Source organism: Cupressus sempervirens, chromosome 9, assembly GCF_028749045.1.
Source record: "Cupressus sempervirens isolate cs-2001-9-10 chromosome 9, ASM2874904v1, whole genome shotgun sequence".
Classification (NCBI taxonomy): domain Eukaryota; kingdom Viridiplantae; phylum Streptophyta; class Pinopsida; order Cupressales; family Cupressaceae; genus Cupressus; species Cupressus sempervirens.
In genome coordinates, this window is record NC_143126.1 from 773,547,664 (window position 1) to 773,561,065 (window position 13,402).

Genomic DNA, 13,402 nt, shown 5'->3' on the forward strand with positions numbered 1-13,402 from the left:
CTCTCTCTTGATGCAGTATTTCTTCTTCTCTATCTTTTTTGTATCAGGCAATGACCAAAGTTCTTATTTTCTGGTTCTTTTGTCTGGGAGCTATTTTGAACCATTTAATATTAATATAAATATAATGTTTTTCCCTACACACACACACACACACACACATACATATATTATTTATTTATTTTATTTAAATTTATTTCCATCTTCCTTATGCTTCAGTCTAGAACAATGAATGAGCCTTCGAATTTCAGTTGTAATTGACAAAAAATGCTTCTCCAAACAAGCACATGATTTTATAGGTGATAAATAAACTACATTCTAGAATTTACCTTATGGATTTCGAGTATTTAATTGCATTGAAGATAGCTAGAAATTTATTGAATTTTAAGTTGTAGTAATTCTTTTTTCTCCTTACATTTATGACTCGCGACCAATTGAAACATTGATAATTATCATTTTTTGAGATTTGTGAATAGATGAAATTTATCAAACTTTATAATAATTTAATGAATTCAAAAATTATTTAAAGTTAATTGGTCTAAATTTTAGAAATAATTGCAGCTAACAACAAATGTTTGCTATAAAGGAACTAATAAAACTAGCAGTTGCATGTTTTGGACATGCAACAAAAGGTTGATAGAGATTTTTTTTTATCAGTAATTAGCCGAAGCCTAGATTAATGTTGCATGTTTTGTACATGCAACAAAAAGTTGATAGAGATTTTTTTTTTTATAGGTAATTGGTCGAAGCCTAGATTAATTATTGTTATTTTTTGTAATTAATTATTTTTATGTGTTAAGAGAATTCGAACCTAAGATCTCCCACATGAGAGGCTCACAAGTTACCATTGTGTTGTAGGCTCTTGCCTAAGATAGAGATTTTATTTATATCTATAAAAGTTATATGACACATTAATAACAAAATTTTGATGAGAAAAGTACCAATGATTTCATTTTGTTTTTATTAATATGTGTTAAATATTTAAGAAATATATATTTTATCTAATTTGAAAACCAAATTATTCTTCCTAACTATAAAATGTAATAATTTTTTTTTTAATTTAATAAAAATGTATATTGGCAAAATTTGTTACATTCTTGTAATTTAAAAATTATATCACTAACTAAATTCTACTTAATGTATGGAAACTAAAATAATCAATATAGCAATTGTTATTCATGTTCCAAATAAATATGGTCATGTTGACTGCTCCCAAAATATCTATATCTTTGACTCTTATACATGGTTTTCTCTCAATATTGTCCAAAATAGAACAAAAATAAGAATCATCAATAAAATAAAAATATATATTCTATCATTGGTACCCACAAATAACTTGTTTGTCCAATTCTAGATCTTGCTGGAGAAACAAAACTTATAGAAAAATATAGACAAAACATAATAAAGTCATTGAAAATAAATTTTTTTATCAACCATAATTACAATATGTGTGAATTGCAATGAATAAATAAATGAAGAAGAAAAAAATTGCATGTAATTTTTGAAGAGGTGGAGAAAACAATTAATAGTTCACATTTAACATAAATTTATCCATAAGTAATGGGAAAAAACCATTGTTGCTAATCTGGAATTAACATATAATTGTTCCAAATTTGGGAAAGGAAATTTCATTACTTTCTAATTGTTCATTATTTTTTACATCATTAAAAAATAAAAGTCTTTTTTTGCTCCTCTGAAAATTGTAAAATGGAGAGGTCTTAAATAACTAGAATGTTCCAAATTTGGGAAAGGAAATTTAACAACTTTCTAATTGTTAATTATTTTTTACATCATTAAAAAATAAAAGGTCTTTTTTTGTTCATCTAGAAATTGTAAAATGGAGAGGTCTTACTGCTTAAAAATTTAGGAAAAAAAGATACTTTAAAGTTTTAACTATTATTAGCTTTTATAAATATTGACTAAGGAATCTAGACTTTTGAAAAGATTCATTTAGAATTGTTCATGTTAAAATTCTTTTCATATTATGGACAAATGTCTTCAAAATAAATTAAGAAATAAAGGATTGACTGCATGGATCATGTCCATTCCAACTGTAGATGAAAAATGTGATGCGTCGATCATACTCTAAAATATTTAGATTTCTTCGAAGTCCCGTATACTGCATCATTTATAGTTTCCTTAATATTAAAATATTACTATTATTAAGATGATAAGGATTGAAACATTGGACTTGTTTAAATAAATGATATAAATAGTAACAAACTATTTCTTCTCTAAACATCTAAGTTCTTGGACCTATTTAATCTTGTGTATTTATAAATGAATTGTAAGTTATACCTAGATTTAATTGTGAGATTTTAAACATATAAACAAATTTATAAATAGCATCGTTTTCAATTGAAGACTTGTGAAGATCTAAAAATTTCTTAACAATGATCTATAAATAATTTTAAAGGAAAATTCGATTAAAATAGTTTTAATTGACACAAGTTATTAAATTAATGGTTTATCGTCAAAATAATTTTATTAAAAAAAAATTAATCATACACAAATTTTAAAATTGAATGAAACAAATATTTTTAACAATCTATCATATAAAAGAACTATATGTTTATTAAAATATATTATAAACACTGAAAATTAAAGAACAATGTTTAGTTTAAAGACTTTTTAAGGATTTTGATTTTTTAATTTAAATTCCACACATTACCTCAATGCCACGCCACAAGCTAGTAATATTCTAATTTTGAATTCTAGTGCATAATGGTGACATTTTTTTATGTTCAGTAGCCAAAATGAGGAACCTTTTGTTTTTGAGATGAGGCATTAAATTTTGGTCATTCTAAATATGTATTTAGTAAATATCATATTAGAGGTAGCTTACAGTAATCCCTTACATATACGAAGCGTATGTAAGTTTATTATATATATTTTTATTGTGTAAGTTTATTATATATATATATATATATATATATATATATATATATATATATATATATATATATATATATAACACTAATGTTTCAAACAAAAATTGAATATCTACTGAGATAAAATATTTACAATTTCTCATTTTTTTCTTCATTTCTTAATTTTTTTTGCAAAAAGAGGGGTAAAAGTTTATTAAGACAGAAAGGAATACAACAAGGAGAGCTCAAGAAGGAGCTCGATCCTGAGCAACAAGATCATCAAATTCTTGCACCATCTCAAAGGACAGTTGCCCCCTATCCCTAATATTCCAACCCGGATCATGACTAGAAGCCCATTTGGCTAAACAATCAGCAGGTCTATTCCATTCTCGCAGAATATACTTGAACCTAATGAACTGAAAAGAGGAAGAGAAGAAAAGAATCTACTTAACAACAGTGGCCAGCTGCCAACTAACATCCTCAAGCTCTTGCGAAGAAAGCATGTTCACCACCACCCAGGAATCAGACTCACAAATAATCTTACTCCATCCCCACAAGCAACACTATTCCATAGCATATAAAATAGCCTGAGCTTCCATGAGATTGTTAGTATAATCACCCTTATGAATTGAGAAGAAAAATTTAACATTCCCAGAACTACAACGAGCCACTCCAACAATACTAGCTGGACCAGGATTCCCACGAGAAGAACCATCAGTGTTAATTTTTAGAACTCCACAGGGAGGAGGAGTCCAGTGCCCATCTCGGTTAACCCGACCCTTCCTCTGATGGTGAAGCTGCCTAGACATAGAAGGAAACCTATGAGCCGTAACCCCATCTTGTAGATGAAAATTGAGGCGATTACAGATAGCAAGATCAACCAGATCCATACCCCCATCAAGCTTACACTTCACAAGAATAGTTTCCTGGAGAGAATGTGATATTTTCCACCAAAGATGCAAAACACCAAGCCGAACATCTTGGAATATGCGACGATTCCTCTCCAACCAGATATGCCAAAGCATGAAAGATGGGCTAGCAATCCAAGCAGCATGGAGAGAAGAAGACTTGGAGGGAGCACTACCCAAGCGAGCCCAGAACTTAGGCAAAGAGGAAGCATGCCGACAAGGGCAACCCCAAGCGCTCCACCAAATGTGCCATATCTGAGTAGAATAGGAGCAATGGAAGAACAGATGGGAGACAGAATCCTCTCCATTACCACACAAAACACAATAAGAGGGGCCCTGAAATCCACGTTTACAAAGATTATCCCAGGTAAGACAATGGTTGTGAGACACTAGCCACATGAAAAAATTGCACTTGGACCAAGAAACTTTATTCCAGACTTGCTTCCACCAAGGGACCTCAGCATCCCCAAACAATTGTCTAGTTATCTCCTGATACCTAGTAGAGACATGATATTTACCAGACAAGGTACCACCCCAAGCCGATACATCTGGACCAAGCAAAGAGGAACACTCTCTAGAGGCCAGAATTTGAGAAAGCTCCTGACAATCCATGTTTGTATCTCCAGGAGGCCAATTAGAGGAATGCTTCCATCTATAACCAACAACAGGTCCCAATTGATAAGGAGTCTTGTAATGAGCCACTTTATCCCATCCAGCGGCCAAAAAAGAGTCACAAAGAGGCTGAAGATGAGGGTATATGGATAAAATGGAAGGGAATCCATCCCAAGCATCAGACCAAAACAAAGCCTGAGAACCTCCTTTACATATCTAGAATAGACCCCTCTTCACCAACATCGCACTTGCCTTCAAAGTATGCAAAACCATTGAGCCACGACCTTCCAGAGGAAGTGCAGAAATAGAGCAAGGATTAGCACCATGAAAATATTTATGAGTGATAATACGAGCCCAAAGTTGATGCTGTCCAGAGCACCATTGCCAATAAAGTTTAGCAGCCAAAGCTTGTCTACTCAATAGAGCAGAACGAAGACCAAGACCACCCTCCTTTTTAGGCCTACAAACAGTTGCCCAATTAACCAAGCTCCATTTAGTACTACAAAAATTACCACTCCAAAGAAATTGTCGAGAAAGAGCATCAAACTCCTTGAGAAAGTAAATAGGTGCAGCATGAACCATGCTTCTATAAGTAGGAAGAGCTTGGATAACAGCTTGAAGAAGAGTAACCCGGGCAGCAGTGGAAAGCCATCTATGAGTCCAATGATTTACCTTATCCTGAAGCTTGGTAATCAAATTTTGCCAGAAGAGACGTGGCTGCCTAGAAACAGCAATAGGAATGCCAAGATAAGTCAAAGGAAGTGAACCTATCTGAAACCGTAGGATACCAACAATCCTATGCTGAATAGAATCAGGAGTGTTAAAAAAGTAAATGAAAGATTTGTGCTCATTAAATTTCTGGCCTGAAGTTGCCAAATAAACATCCAAAGCATGTTGAAAGGCTTCAGCTTCCTTGATCCTAGCAAGACTGGCAAGAGAAGAATCATCAACAAATTGAAGATGGGAAAGAGAAGGTAAGCCATTACCCCACCGCCAGCCTTGAATAGAATTCTGGGACACCTGATGCTTAATGAATCTGCCCAAGCCTTCAGCCATGATGATGAATAGATATGGGGAGTGAGGGTCACCCTGGCAGAGGCCTCTAGAAGCACCAAATAGTTGTGGAGGTTGACCATTAATAAGAATAGAAAAAGAGGCAGAAGTAACGCAACTCATAATCCAACTCACCTAGTCAGAGCTAAATCCAAAAGAAAGAAGAATACTCCTTAGGAAGCTCCATTAAACTCTATCGTAGGCCTTAGCCATATCTAGCTTAACAAACATGGCTCTCTCCCTTGAAGTAGCCATAGAGTGAATAGCCTCAGTAGCAATAACCACCCCATCCAAAATTTGTCTTCCAGCAACAAAACCACCTTGTTCTTCTGAGATAATAATGGGAAGCCACCTTTTCAGTCTCTCAGCAGTCAGCTTAGTAATAACTTTGTAGACCACATTACATAAGGCAATTGGTCTAAAAAACTCCAATTGATTAGCACCCTCTCTCTTAGGAATAAGAGTCAAGAATGTAGAGTTCAAAGCTCGAAGCATCTGCTTGCTAGCATAGGATTCTTTAACCACCTCCAACAAATCATGATTAATGATGTCCCAAAATTCTTGAAAGAATTCAACTGGAAAACCATCAGGACCAGGAGCCTTCCCCTTAGGCATGCCAAAGACCACCGCCTCCAGCTCTTCCAAAGAGATAGGACGCATGAGATAATCATTCATTTCCTGAGTGATAAGGGAAGGAATACAGGACAAAATAATATTTTCTTCATTATCAGCAGGAGGAGAGTCCTCAGAGAAGAGGGTAGAGAAGTACGAAATAGCCTCCTGGAACAAAGCTGGCAAGGAATTTAGTTAGATACCTTGAGAATTAACCAAAGAAGAGATAGTGCTCTGATTCCGGCGAGATTGCACTATTTTATGGAAAAAGGCAGTGTTTCGATCACCTTCCTGGAGCCAATCAACTCGAGCCTTTTGCTTCCAAAAATTTTCCTCTCGAAGTTCCCATTCTCCTAGAGCTCTAGAAGCAAGGGATTCAGCCTGGCCAAGATCCTTTGAGAAACCTCGATCTCTAATCTCCCTTGTGATGACATCAAGATTTTCTTGAGCAAGCCTCTTCATAAAGTGAAGATTCCCAAAGCATTCCCTATTCCATATCTTGAGCTGCCTTTTAACATATTGAAGCCTTTTAGAAAATGAGAACATTGCAGTACCATATGCAGGGGCACCATCTTTCCACCATCAAAAAACAAAATCATGAAGAGAGGAGTCACGAAGCCACATCAACTGGAACTTAAAAGGAGGATGCTTCGGAACATAAGCCCCTATAGTGGAAAATTTGATTGGCCAATGATCTGAACCCCTCCAATCAAGGATTTTTGAAGAGATAGTAAGGGTGCCACTAAGCCAGAAGCAAGAAACAAGAAATCTATCCAAGCATTCTGAGATAGAAACAACACCAGTCCTGCGATTATTCCAGGTATAGAGGCCATTAGAAGGCTTAACATCAGAGATATGTGTTGCTGAAGAAGAGCCAAAGAAGGCCCCAATCTAGCCAAACCACCATGCTTCTCTTCCAGACTTAAAACTGAATTGAAGTCCCCTGCTAACACCCAAGGATGATAAGGATGACAATTTCTAACATATTGAATATGTTCCCAAAGTTCCTCCTTTCCCACAAGATCAACAGGTGCATAAACATTAGTAACCATGATTACCTCTCCTGAGTCTAGAGCAGAAGCTACCATAGAGAGGGCTGAGCGAGAAGACATCCAGCCAAGAGGAGAAATTTTTTGAGGATCCCAAAATATAGCTAAACCACCAGCACTGCCTGTTGCCCCAACACACTGGCATTGGCCACGAGACCAAATACTAGAGGCATGTTAGACCATAGACTCCATAGAGAGCTTAGTCTCTTGGATACAAAAAATATCAGGACTATGATCAACCACCAAGTTATGAATAGCCTTTTGTCTAGGGATGCTATTCAACCCCCTTACATTCCATGAGAGAATAATCATCATTGGGTAGATTTGGGAAAATGAGAATCCAAAGGTTTCACTGAACTAGACTCAATCAATATATCTCCTGTGAGTTTAATCTTCTCTTGGTCTGTTTTGCACCCACTCCTTAGAGGGGGAGAAGAAGAAGCCCGCTTAAAGGGTCGAGGCAGCAACCCCAAGGGGAGAGGAGATCCCTTGCCCTTACCTGATGGTAGCACATCCTTAACCAAGTTAGCCAAAACAACATCATCATCTTCCAACACTGCAGGAGTCACCAGAGCCGCTGTCATAGGAGCTACAGGAACCTCACAATTCTGATATACTACAACTTGAGATGCCCCACAAGCATCATTAGGAACAGATCTCTCATCTAGGCAAGCTGGATCAGAAGAGATAGGAAGAGGAATACCCTCCTCTAGAACCATACTATCTAGCACCTCAAAATAGTTAAAACCTGAATCAGATAATCTTTCTTTCAAAGGCCTCTTTTGACCACGTCCCTTAGCTCAAGGACGAACAGGGGTAAATCCATCCTTATCTTGCATTGGAGCCTTACCCTTACCTGTAGCATCTTGTGGATTCATCCCCTTGGTAGTATTAACCATTTGAGATTGTCCTTTCCTTGTAGTATCTACCAAACCACCAGCATTTCCAGCTGTAGATCGATCCACTCCTTTGAAACTCGAGTTACGGGGGCACTGCCGCAGTAAATGACCATACTCATGAAAAATCCGGCAATGGAAAGGGAGGGATTCATAATCTAACTGCTACACCCAAGAAGAATCCCCCAGACAAATTTCCAAAGAATCTGGTAATGGGTTATTCAAATTAATTTCAACACAAATTCTAGCAAATGAAATAACCTTTTTATTGAGGGTTTGATGTGCGATCGTAGCTGGCTTCCCCAACAAAGCAGCAAAAAAGGGTTTGTGGTAAACCTAGTGTGACTGGAACCGGGGTTGATGCGTAGCACCAGGATCATTAGCCTAACACTACACCTCACGACTCGCCTTCACACCAACTCGGCTACTCACTCACCCTTTAATTTCTTAATTGCTCTCCCTATCTTAAAATATTATCAAATGAGAGGGCCAAATAAATTTACCCCAAAATCATTGCTCCACTACTTCAAATCTATTCTTAGCTCTAAAAATAAAATATAAATTAGAAACCAATTTCTTTTTCCTCTATATTTGGAGAGCTCGACAAATAGAGAGATGAATTGGGCACTCTAAAAAGGAACTGTGATTTCCAAAAAAACATAAGAAAAAATAATACCCATGCCTCTGGCTTTTCCTTCAAATCTTTTTCGCATAGATATCAAAATATGTCAAGGGAAAACAACAAATTAGCATGGCTAAAATTATCACAACTTTCCTAAAAAAAAAAATGTACAAAACAAATAATTGAACTCCAAAATCTCTTGTAAAAGTGGTAAAATCTCCTCTTTTTCACATTTCCTTGGGTCTTTAAGGCCCCACAATCACTTCATCACTTAGCTATGTAAATTCTATTAACAACATTCTACAAATTTGTTATGTAATTTCAACATTAAAGAGCACACTAATGAGATTAGATCCCAACATCTAGGGGAAGAAAAAAAAGGGCAACTTAGGGAATATAATTTAAAGCATGTGTTCTACCAATTTATAATGCATTCATACCTATAACTATGGTTTGGAAAATTCTAGGAAAAAAAAACATACGTTCTACCATTTATCTAGCCTGCAAATAGTTGAGAATGGTTAATGGTTTTGTAAGTCGTGTCTTGTGTGGCCCCATAAATTTTAACAGCCACACAATATTTTCCACCATAGTTTTTTGTGGATCTTCAAGACTTTCATCCAAAATATCCTTTACCGAAGCTCAACTCTATTATTACTTTGATTTGCATTAAACCAAGCCTCCTTGAGCCCTTCTCTGATTGGATGTTTCATGCTTATTGCTTTCAACACCAACACTCCAAGGCTATACGCATTGCATTTCTCCATTGTGCATAAATTAAAAACTCAAATTATAAGTTTGGAAGAATTTTCTATGGAAAGCGTTCCAAAAAAGTTTCAAATGATCTACATTAAATTAATTTTTTTTAAAGATTAGAAAGGGGTCGCTGCAGCTTTTGCAGTGGATATGCAAGACTATTAACACATATTAGAAATTTGCCTGTGAAACTAAATACCTTTTAGAAATTTCTGAAAGTCGGTTAACCAGATTAGAAAATTAAAAATCAACAAATCTTACAAATTTTTCGTTAAAAAACAATTTTGGGGAACAAAACTCCCACATTAAACCTATCGGCTTAATTAATAACATAATAAAAAAGAATATCTTGAATTTAAATACTTTTCATATATATATATTGAAAAATATTTGTGAAAAGCATCAAAATAGCTTTATTCCTATGTGAAATTCTTTTCTTCAAGTCTAATTTACTTGTAGTGAAGTAAACATGTACACTAGTTGTTTTAAATTAGTTTATTAATAAAATAATGTATTCTACAATTTTATTTTTTAAAGATAGAATAATACTATGAAAATGAAAAGACGCGAAAAAAAAGAGGAATAACAAAGAAGGAAATGGGGGATATTGAAGAGAAATGGAGGCGAGGGAGAGGAAAAAGAAGGGGAAGACGAAGGGATCTGAAAAAAGTTGGATAAAAGAGGATGCCATGAAGAGCTGCAGGGGCAGCTTCCCAATTTCCGAGCCAGTGTGAGGAAGGAGAAAAGAAAATGGAACTACATTTCCTGGATATTGCTATGAAAAGTGAATGAAGTGAAAATGGAAGGCTAGAGAAATCGCAGGAATTAATCCTCTCCGTTTCCTGGATGCTGCGAGGAAAGTAGAGTGCAACAGACAAGAAGGCCCATGAAATCTGCTACTTATAATTACCCAACTGTTTAAAACCAATCACACAGACTGGGGTCTAGAAAATTTCTGAGGCAGAGAACAATTATAATCTACTCGAGTTTTCAACATGGGCAGCAATGAGTACATATTGGATTTGGAAACTGAAATCGCCATATGGTAGAGCTCATGGGCCTCCGATGACTCCATTAAATTTGATGTCAGATGTGGGCGTATTAAGATCATCCAGATGAAGGGGCTGGCGTGGTTAGTCGAAGCCCGGCGCATGCCCAATTGCGAAGATTACACTTTCAATATCATTGATGTTAATCCACCCGAATCCCTTCTTCATTCGCAAGGAAAATTGAATCTTCTGCTTGCAGCGCTCCAGAGGTACGTCAGGTCTATGTTCAGGGTGGAGGAATTGCTGGATAAATTGTATGCCTGTTCCTGCTTGTTGTCCCGGGCAGAAAATGAGAAGCGGTGGTGGATTCTTGTGGATGCCGAGATCATGGCTGTGGCATGTGAAATAGCCAGAGAGGCGACTCAAGAGGCTGCGAAAGCGGCGGCGGCTATTCTTGTTGAGCTCATGCAGCCGCTGCCTTTCTTACCTCGGGCACAAAATATTATTAAGGAGAAGGTCTGCTGGGCCACCAATTTTTCTGGTACAGAGGAGGCCTGGAATATTGGCGTCGTACAGGCGGCCATTAATGGTGGAAACGTGCTTCAGTGGTGTAAAGTTCGGGTCTTGGAGACGGAGAGCACGTTTTCCAGCTTCGAATTCGAAGTTGCAGTAGAAAACTTGTTGCAGGGGAATGATGTAATCTGTAAAATTGGGCTTGAAAATAGGTCCGCGCTGAAGGTGAGCGTGCGTTTTGGAGAGAAGATAAGCATGGTTTGTTCACAGGAGGGAGTCGAACCCGAGACGTCTGTGGGGTTGCGTTCGCTTTTGCCGCACATGATCAGAAACTACATTGAGACCGCTCTTGAGGGCGAAGATGGTGCTGAGAATGTCGTGGAAGGTGTTATAGAGTGTGTGGTGGATAATCTGGCGTTTGTGATGAGAGTATGCGAGGTCTGTGGGAGCCATCGCATTTATCAGGAGGATTTGCAGCAGCATTTGCAAGGCTCGAAAATATGTGTGCGGGAGTTCTTTACCAAAGTTGACATGGAACACTGATCATAATCATGCTCTTGGGAGAGGAAAAGAAAATGTGCAGACAAATTCCCTGAGTGATACAGAGGCGGCACGAGGAGGACTTGCCAGTTTGCTTCTCAGAGATTGAATGCTGTTTTAGATGGGACAGGTGAATGAGATGGAATGCTATATATGTTAATACTCTTTACTCTTAGTTATTGATGTACCTTAGTAATGATAGCTTAGTTTAGTTTTATTGTGATATTGATATACTTCAATAATGATACCTTTTTCCTAGTCTTATGATATCAAATTGTCCATACTAATAAATATGAAGAGCACATTTATTATTTTGTTTTTTTTTTTTTGGTTTCAACATGGGATTTGTGAGTGAATTTATTAATCTTCTATTCGGTGGTTGTTTATCTTTTATATACTTTTTGGTTTTGACGTTGAAATGGGTTGGAGTCCTAATATGGAGAAAGCTCCTTTAGATGGGATAAGATGGATGTGATAGATACCTATATGTTAGTACTGCTACATTTTGTTACAAGACATATTGATGTACCTTGATAATGACACCCTAATCTTATTGTGATACTTTAACTCAATATGGATTAATTGTTTTGGGTTAAAGCTATTATTAAAATGTTAAATTTTTGTTTATCGACTTTATGTTAAATTGATGATCAATATTACTATTATCTTTGATTCCTTCACAACAACAAAAATGGATCAAAACAAACAAGAAATATTTAACATCAATAAATAAATAATTAAAATTTGTCCTTTCACAATTATAGGTCAATAATCATTGTAGTTATTACTCCTTTACAATTATAGAAAACAATCAAAAGAAACAACAAAATACTAACTTTATTAAAGAATAATTAGCAATGAACTCTTAGACTTTACATCTAAGGTAGACTTGGGATCTATCTTGGTTAATAAATATTTATAACGATGCAAGGCAGTTGAAGTTATGTATATAAAGTGCATCTAGTAATCATTGTTCTTTGTGTCAATGTGATTGCTTTCAAGAAAATTTTTTATGTCTTCTAGACATTGATAGTCATGTTCAATGAAACATTATCCTTTTATTTCATTGGTGTGCCAAACACTTGGAAGGTTTCCACCAATTGTTTGCACTTGAGATCAAGTAAAACAAGATTACTATAAAAATTTGTCCACTTCCCATTTATTTATTGGTGTTTCTATTGTTAAATGGTTTTTGGTCAAATTTTTAAAAAAATATTTTTGTGGGAGTTAGGAAAGCTAGGAATGGTTCAAAAAAAAAAAATGCATTCAGTTATTTATTTAAAGTGGTAATTAATGCATTCATTAATGCAAGATGAAGTTGTTAGAAAATATTTGTATTTTTGTTCAAGAAAAATAATTTTCTTCGCCACCAAAAATAGTATGGACCAATAGAATGAATAAAAAATGTGATTTATCAAACAATGAAAAATTAGAAAAAGATATAAACATTTAAAATTTCATATAATCTTTTAAATTCTTTGATTTGATTGGTTAATGTTAATGCGAGCAACTATATGTGGGCTTTCCTTAAGGAAAACAATTGAAACATCAAGGGTCAAGATTTGTATCAAAATTCTCTGCCTCAGATATCATTTCAAGATTTGAGGAGATTTAAAAAGCTTTCCTTAACACATAATTTGCAAAAAAAAAATGGTCTATGGAAGGTGGCCTTTCAGTGGAGGCTAATATACAGGCAGAAATTTGTTCTAGGCCAAGAGGGCTCGAAGATTGGGAAGCAATTATTTTTAGATGAGATAATTAAATCTCAGGCTTGGCTTCCTAGCTACAAATATGGGCAATTTTATACACAATCCAAGGGTTTATTATTTGACTAATTGGGAAGTTGAAATAATTAAGAAAATAATTTGTTTAAAACTAGAAATAAATATGGATTTCTGTATTAAATTGTCACAAATAGTAGCTCTTAACAATTAACTGAAGCAACAGTTTTTTAACACTCGCTTGAGACTACGAAAACATCAAAG